This window comes from Oncorhynchus mykiss, chromosome 1 (assembly GCF_057628025.1).
Source record: "Oncorhynchus mykiss isolate SJ-2025 chromosome 1, ASM5762802v1, whole genome shotgun sequence".
NCBI classification, from domain to species: domain Eukaryota; kingdom Metazoa; phylum Chordata; class Actinopteri; order Salmoniformes; family Salmonidae; genus Oncorhynchus; species Oncorhynchus mykiss.
The window spans coordinates 51,223,359-51,232,380 of NC_143022.1; the positions used below are offsets into that span (position 1 = coordinate 51,223,359).

Consider the following 9,022-nt stretch of genomic DNA (forward strand, 5'->3'; position numbering starts at 1 on the left):
CCCAGCATTGTCCCGATTAGGGGAGGGTTTGGCCGGCCGGGATGACCTTGTCCCATTGCGCTGTAGCGACTCCTGTGGCGGGCCAGGCGCATGCACGCTGACGCGGTCGTCAGGTGTACAGTGTTTCCTCTGACACAATGGTGCAGCTGGCTTCTGGGTTAATCGTGCATTGTGTCAAGAAGCAGTGCGGCTTGGTGGGGTTGTGTTTAGAAGGCTCTCCCGAAGATGTACGGGAGTTCCAGCGAAGGGACAATTGGATATGACAAAAAGGTGGTTAAAAAAAAGTGTTATTTTAACTAGGCAAGCCAATTCTTATTTTCAATTTGGCCTACCCCGGCCAAACCCGGACGACGCTGGGCCAATTGTGCCCTGCCCAATGGGACACCCAATCACAGCCAGATGTGATGCAGGCTGGATTCAAACCAGGTACTGCAATGATGCCTCCTGCAGTGAGATGCAGTGTCTTAGACCACTGCTCCACTCGGGAGCCCCATAAATGTATAAAGTTATAAAAACAATTGTGGATGGGTATAATTTGTATGTATACAATGTATAATAGTAACATTTAAAATGACTAAATTGGGGAAATTTGTATACATTTATTTAAAATTGCATCGGGCCTCTTCTGGGGGGATTCTGGTAAGATGCCAGCAAAGTCGGCTGAATTCTGGAAGACGGAAATGCCCCGATGTACTTGGGCCGATTCTGGGCAGTCATTCATTTTGAATCCGGGCCGCATCAACACCCGCATCCGAGCCGATTTAATCAGTTCTGGCCCCCCGGAAGAGGGCCACTTCTGGGCCGATTCCTCATTGCTAGCTGGGATGTGTGTCCTGTGCGTATTTGCAGTACATTGGTGCGTCTGTGTGCTTATCAGCATCTGTTAGATGGAGTTGTGCATGTACGTGCCTGAGTGTGTATGTGTGTCTGTGTTTGTTTGTGTGTGCTGTGTGTGCCTGTGTGTAGACAGTGGAACCGTTACAACACTTGCTGGGTGTAGGATCCAGGGTGTTTGTTCTCTAGGTGTTTGCAGAGTGGAATATCGCTCTGTACAGGATACAATGTTCTCCTACTCCATCAGCCCTTAACCTCTTAAAATGTCAGGCTTCTCTCTGTCTTTCTTTCTCTCTCTATCTATATATATACACATATATATACAGTACAAGTCAAAAGTTTGGACACATACTCATTCAAGGGTTTTTCTTTATTTGTACTATTTTCTACATTGTAGAATAATAGTGAAGACATCGAAACTATGAAATAACACATGAAATCACGTAGTAACCAAAAAAGTGTTACGCAAATCAAAATACATTTTATATTTTCAAAGTCTTCAAAGTAACCACCCTTTGCCTTGATGACAGCTTTGCACACTCTTGGCATTCTCTCAACCAATGCTTTTCCAACAGTCTTGAAGGAGTTATCACATATGCCGAGCACTTGTTAGTTGCTTTTCCTTCACTCTAGATTCCAACTTATCCCAAACCATCTCAATAGGGGTGAGGTCGGGTGATTGTGGAGGTCAGGTCATCTGATGCAACACTCCATCACTCTCCTTCTTGGTCAAATAGCCCTTACACTGCCTTGAGGTGTGTTGGATCATTGTCCTGTGAATGCTGTGGTAGCCAAGCTGGTTAAGTGTGCCTCGAATTCTAAATGAATCACCAACAGCGTCACCAGCAAAGCACCCTCATACCATCACACCTCCTCTTCCATGCTTCACAGTGGGAACCATACATGCAGAGATCATCCATTCTTACTCTTACTACACCTACTCTGTGCCTCACAAAGACACAGCGGTTGGAACCATAAATCGCAAATGTGGACTCATCAGACCAAATGACAGATTTCCACTGGTCTAATGTACATTGCTCGTGTTTCTTGGCCCAAGCAAGTCTATTCTTCTTATTTCTGTCCTTTACTAGTGGTTTCTTTGCAGCAACTCAAATATGAATTCCTTATTCACTCAGTCTCCTCTGAACAGTTGATGTTGAGATGTGTCTGTTACTTGAACTCTGAAGCTTTTATTTGGGCTGCAATTTCTGAGGCTGGTAACTCTAATGAACGTATCCTCTGCAGCAGAGGTAACTCTTTCCTTTCATGTGGCAGTCGTCATGAGAGCCATTTTCATCATAGCGCTAGATGGTTTTTGCGACTGCACTTGAAGAAATGTTCAAAGTTCTTTGCATTGTTTTAGCTGTTCTTGCCATAATAAGTGACACGTTTCAGGAAACTAGGCGTATGTCGCAAGTCACAACTTCACAGGAGAGCATTTGAAAGTTATTTACATTTTTTATCAAAATGCAGAAATGCCAACTGGAACATGTGAACTTTCATGTGAACTTTCATATAACAATACAATTGTTATACTATGAGCCTTGTTGATTAAGCCACAGAAAAATACAGTAACCTTCCTACTAGCCATGATTGGCTGAGATAATGATTCGGCTGGACATGCCGAGAGTGGAGTTCGGATTGGTCTGCCATGTAGAAGGCTTCTGTCTATTTGAGCTGGTCAGTCTGTGTTGATAATCCTGTCGAACGCTGCTGTATCGTGTAGTGGAGCTGCATAAGTGTTGCTCTCCACTTTCTTGAGGATTGAGTTTTGAAATCAGTGGAATTAGAGTATGATAGCTAAAGAGATGGAGACAACACCTGTCTCCGGATTACATCTTCAAACTAAGGGTAACCGTGGCATGGTATCCGTGACAGGGGAGCAAGAGACATGCATGATGATGTACGGTATATGGGTAAGATAGTCCAGCTAGCTACATTTTCAGATATTACAAGTTTCTAATTTTGACAGAAAGTGGTTTAATTTGAAGATAAAGTGTACTGTTAACTAGCTAGCTAACATTAGCTGGCTGGCTCCCTAGCTAACGTTACGTTATTATTCGTAATCCAGAACCGTTTGCTTTGCTAGTTAGAGCCTAATGTTAGCTAGCTAACATTGAACCTGGTTGGTTAGCTCCCAGCAGATTCATGCAGGGTAGTAACGACATGATTTGGCACTATGTTCATTGTTGTTTAACGTTCATTGATGTTTAATGGCTGGCTCATTAGCTAAAGTTACGTGACGTGTGTGATCTTACACGTTGTTTACCTAGCTAGGTTCATTGTTTACCTAGCCAGCTAGCTACATGTCTTATGCTAAAGTGTACCCATTGAATATGGCCGGTGTCAGTAAACGTCGGCAAAAAAGCATAATGAAATTCAAATGCATTCCAGGTGACTACCTCATAAGCTGGTTGAGAGAATGCCAAAAGTGTGAGAAGCTGTAATCGAGGCAAACGGTGGCTAAAATATATTTTGATTTGTCTAACACATTTTTGTTAATACTTTATTCCATGTGTTATTTCATAGTTTTGACGTCTTCACTATTATTCCACAATGTAGAAAATAGCAAAAATAAAGAAAAACCCTTGAATGAGTAGGTGTGTCCAAACTTTTATATCATTTCATTATGTACTGTGTATATATCCTCTCTTTCTATCTCTCACTTTCTCCCTCTCTCTTTCTGTACCCTGCTCTCTCTATCTCTCACCACACAACCCCTGGTTGTTGAGATGGAACAGGTTGAACCATCACGTACTCTAAATGTCAGGCAAATGATGGCACTGTAAAGAAGTTTGAATTGCATGTTGTAAGAAATTATTGTATGGTTTGACATTGACTTAATGGCACAATTGGGTCATGTTACTTATCACACACATTTGATAGCGCTTCATGTATTATCTTTCTTATATGTGTATCAAAATACAGTACCACTTGATACATTGTAATGTGTGCCCTTATCACTATCATGCTAGGTTATAATAATGCATGGCAGGCTGGAACGATGAAGTGCCTGTGGTGTTATTAGTGTTAATGATTGACCACTGGCCAAGCAAAATGTAGTTTACCAAAGTTAAATTAGGAAGGCTGGTCTGAATGCTTGCTTTAACTTGATCCAGTAAGCATAATATAATTCACATTGTGTCCTTTTCTACAGTCATATTTTGAATGTAATACAAATGTATCCTCATCAACATAGCATCTTGTTTCTTCTCGTCTTTCCTGTTAGCCATGTTTGGAATGTCATTCACCAATTTACTGTATAGCCTATAAGCACGGCACAATAATGCACATTCCTCACACTTGCGTTTAACCTATGGGTTCACTTTTGCAATTATAACCTTCCTATCTCTCTACCAATGGGCATACATCTTGGGATGCATTTATATGTCAACTTACCCTCGTTCTCTCACTTGCTGTATTTCAGCAACAGTTTTTCGACAACCATCCAGCACCAGAGGGTTTCGATGAATGCATCCCGCATAGGGCTACCTGCCATCACATCATCTGGCCATTCCCCAACACCTTTAACTAAATGTAATATTGCATTCTGTCTTTGTTGTTCATTCAGTTTAGCCTGTACTCGATTGAGCAACAGATAACAGGAAGGAAGTACTGTATTGGGCTGTAGGAACTGTGTTACTGTGTTCATCACTAGTAGCCTAAACCAACACCATCTCACCAAAAACACTGACATTTTTTGAGAATTAAAATCACAACAAAAAAATGGCAAGAGGTCAGGTTGCAAACCTGAGTCCAGATTTAGGCTGTCTTCATGTATTTCCTGTTTATTATGCTAAAATCTAGCAGCAAGATGCACGAGTTATAGCATGCTTCTAAGTGGCTATTATTGCTTATGTAGAGGGTCATAGCAAGTGTTGCCGGATTAACATGATCACTTTACTTGGAAGCTCCTTGATATTGAATGCAGCATTATGCGAACTAACAGCAGATGGCTCTTTGACTACAGTATTTCTAAATGTTTTATGTCAGATTCACAGCAGAGTGTATCCTCAAAAGTGGGTTTAGTCATCTTGCTGTGTGTGTGTGTATTTGTATTTATTATCCAAGGCAGCAGCTACTCTTTCTGGGGTCCAGCAAAATTAAGGCAGTTTATACAATTAAAAAAATCTTACAATACATTCACAAATTGCATAACACACTGTGTGCCCTCAGGCCCCTATTCCACCACTACCACAAATCTACAGTACAAAATCTGTGCCTATGTTTGTCCCCACTGTTCCATAAGGTGTATTGTTATCTGTTTTTCTAATCAAATTTTACTGCTTGCATCAGTTACTTGATGTGGAATAGAGTTCCATGTAGTCATGGCTCTATGTAGTGCTGTGCGCCTCCCCATAGTCTGTTCTGGACTTGCGGAATGTGAAAAGACCTCTTCTGGCACATGTTGTGGGGTATGCATGTGTGTTCAAGCTGTGCGCCAGTAGTTCAAACAGACAGCTCGGTGCATTCAACATGTCAATACCTCTCATAAATACAAGTATAGATGAAGTCAATCTCTCCTCCACTTTGAGCCAGGAGAGATTTCTATGCATATTACTAATATTAGCTATCTGTGTACCTTCAAGGGCCAGCAGTGCTGCTCTGTTCTGAGCCAATTGCAAGTTTTTGTGGCACCTTACCACACAACTGAACAGTAATCCAGGTGCGACAAAACTAGAGCATGTAGGACCTGTCTTGGTGATAGTGCTGTTAAGAAGGTAGATCAGCGCTTTATTATGGACAGACTTAGCTAAAGTTGTATCAATATGTTTTTACCATGACAGTTTACAATCCAGGGTTACTCCAAGCAGTTTAGACACCTCAACTTGCTCAATTTCCACATGATGTATAACAAGATTTAGATGAGCTTTAGGGTTTAGTGAATGATTTGCCCCAAATACAATGCTTTTAGTTTTAGAAATACTTAGGACTAACTTATTCCTTGCCACCCACTCTGAAACTAACTGGAGCTCTTTGTTAAGTGTTTCAGTCATTTCAGTTGCTGTAGTTAGCTGACGTGTATAGGGTTGAGTCATCCACAGACATAGACACACTGGCTTTACTCAAAGCCAGTGGCATGTCATTAGTATAGATTTTAAAAAGTAAGGGGCCTAGTTAGCTGCCCTGGGGAATTCCTGATTCTACCTGGATTATGTTGGAGAAGCTTCCATTAAAGAACACCCTCTGTGTTCTGTTAGACAGGTAACTCTTTATCCACAATATAACAGGGGTGTAAAGCCATAACACATGCAGTTGAAGTCGGAAGTTTACATATACCTTAACCAAATACATTTAAACTTTGCTGACATTTAATCCTAGTAAAGATTCCCTGTCTTATGTCAATTAGGATCACCACTTTACTTAAAAATGTGAAATGTCAGAATAATAGTAGAGAGAATTATTTATTTCAGATTTTAGTTCTTTCATCACATTCCCAGTGGGTCAGAAGTTCACATACACTCAATTAGTATTTGGTAGCATTGCCTTTAAATTGTTTAACTTGGGTCAAACGTTTTGGGTAACCTTCCACAAGCTTCCCACAATAAGTTGGGTGAATTTTGGCCCATTCCCCTGACAGAGCTGGTGGAACTGAGTCAGGTTTGGAGGCCTCCTTACTCGCACACGCTTTTTCAGTTCTGCCCAGAAATGTTCTATAGGATTGAGGTCAGGGCTTTGTGATGGCCACTCCAATCCTTTGACTTTGTTGTCCTTAAGCCATTTTGCCACAATTTTGGAAGTATGGTTGGGGTCATTGTCTATTTCGAAGACCCATTTGCGACCAAGCTTTAACTTCCTGACTGATGTCTTGAGATATTGCTTCAATATATCCACATCATTTTCCTCCCTCATGATGCCATCTATTTTGTGAAGTGCACCAGCCCCTCCTGCAGCAAAGCACCCCCAAAACATGATGCTGCCACCCCCGTGCTTCACGGTTGGAATGGTGTTCTTCAGCTTGCAAGCCTCCCCCTTTTTCCTCCAAACATAACGATGGTAATTATGGCCGAACAGTTCTATTTTTGTTTCATCAGACCAGAGGACATTTCTCCAAAAAGTACGATCTTTGTCTCCATGTGCAATTGCAAACGGTAGTTTGGTTTTATAATGGTGGTTTTGGAGCAATGGCTTCTTCCTTGTTGAGTGGCCTTTCAGGTTATGTCGATATGGGACTCGTTTTACTGTGGATATAGATAATGTTGTACCTGTTTCCTCCAGCATCTTCACAAGGTACTTTGCTGTTGTTCTGGGATTGATATGCACTTTTCGCACCATCTCTAGGAGCCAGAACGCGTCTCCTTCCTGAGCGGTATGACGGCTGCGTGGTCCCATGGTGTTTATACTTGCACACTATTGTTTGTACAGATGAACATAGTACCTTCAGGCATTTGGAAATTGCTCCTAAGGATGAACCAGACTTGTGGAGGTCTACAAATGTTTTCTGGGGTCTTGGTAAAAAAAATATTGTTTGTTAATGTCTGAACGTACCACGTACAAAAGTTTAAACACCATGGGTTCCTGCAGACGTCATACAGCTCAGGAAGAACATACCGCTCAGGACTGTATTTCTGATCAATTTAATGTTATTGAAATGGACAAGAAATGTGCTTTTCTTTAAAAAAACAAGGACATTTCTAAGTGACCCCAAACTTTTGAATGGTAGTGTATATGTAGCAGAAAAGCTGTAAAAGAAAACTAAAAGATATTTGTCTTCTGAAGAGGGGGTGGGGTGGGGTGGTGGAGGGGTAAAAATAAATAAAAACAATCATAACAATTGAAATAAAAAAAGAGAGCAGCCACTGACAAGGAGAATGAGTCATATCTTTCTCTCTCTCCGCCTCCCTCCCTCTGTCACTTTCTTTCTCCCTCTCTAGTCTCTCTAGTACTCCGTTTGAGCTCTTCTAAGCAATAGACAGATACACTCACAGAGCGAGACACGTCTTTGTTAGTGTGTGTGTGAGAGCGTTTGTGTAAGCGTGTGTGTGCATTTTAGTGTGTGTGTGAAAAAGAGAAACACCTCAGCCATGACAATATTCCTGGCGTGCTTGGATGCGAGCGGTGTTGGCAGCCTGCAGGAGGCTTAACCTCCACTTCCGTTTATGATGACTCATCATTGGTGTGAAGCGGTTATGTAAGAAAGACAAGGAGGCTGGGATAGTATCCTCTGGGTCCCACCTACACACGCAGTCACACCAAAACACCTAGGATGCACTTTAAATGGCACCCTGGTCAAAAGTAGTGCACTAGTGAATAGGGTGCCATTTGAGACACAAGCCCATTTAACCTCAGTCGACTCACCAGGATAGCAATAACAATATCAACAACCACATGACCACAATAACAACAACGATTCCAATTGAACCCATCCAAAAAATGTGGCTACTGAATGAATTAATTGTCAATAGAGTTGAAACAAGCTGATTTATTGTCCCGACTGCTGCTGTTTTATGTGGCAGAGGCCTTTCTCTTTTACCCCCCTTTACCTCTGTTGTCAACAGCACGTCAACAAAAACAACAACAATAACAGAAACAAATTAATAAGCTACCCATCTGTTGAGGGCTGTTTGACATATGGCACTCCATGTCCTGCCTTTTTTAATATATTTAACCTGGGCCTTTGTCACCAACTCTGTAAACAACAACGTACAGTGCCTTCGGAAAGTATTCAGACCCCTTGACTTTTTGACAAAGCAAAAAACTGGTTTTTATCATTTTTTGCTAGTTTATGAGAAATATGACATTGACATAAGTATTTGGACACTTCAACGGTACTTTGTTGAAGCACCTTTGGCAGCAATTACAGCCTTGAGTCTTCTTGGGTATGACGCTATATGCTTGGCATACCTATATTTGGGGATTTTCTCCTATTCTTCTCTGCAGCTCCTCTCAAGGTCTGTCAGGTTGGATGGGGAGCGTTGCTGCACAGCTATTTTCAGGTCTCTCCAGAGATGTTCAAGACAGGGGTCTGGCTGGGCCACTCAAGGACATCCAGAGACTTGTCCCGAAGCAGGCGCTGCATTTTCTTGGCTTTGTGCTTAGGGTTGTTTTCCTGTTGGAAGGTGAATCTTTGCCCCAGTCTGAGGTCCTGAGCACTCTAGAGCAGGTTTTCATTAAGGATCTTTGCACGCTTTGCTCCGCTCATCTTTGCCTCGATCCTGACTAGTCTCCCAGTCCCTGCCCCTGAAAA

At 41.9% G+C, this 9,022-nt stretch overlaps 1 long non-coding RNA gene across 2 annotated transcripts in view; it reads left to right on the forward strand.

Annotated features, from left to right (window-relative positions):
• Positions 1–9,022, forward strand: part of LOC149985555 (uncharacterized) — a 512,847-nt gene that overhangs the window by 63,543 nt on the left and 440,282 nt on the right. The window lies entirely within an intron of this gene.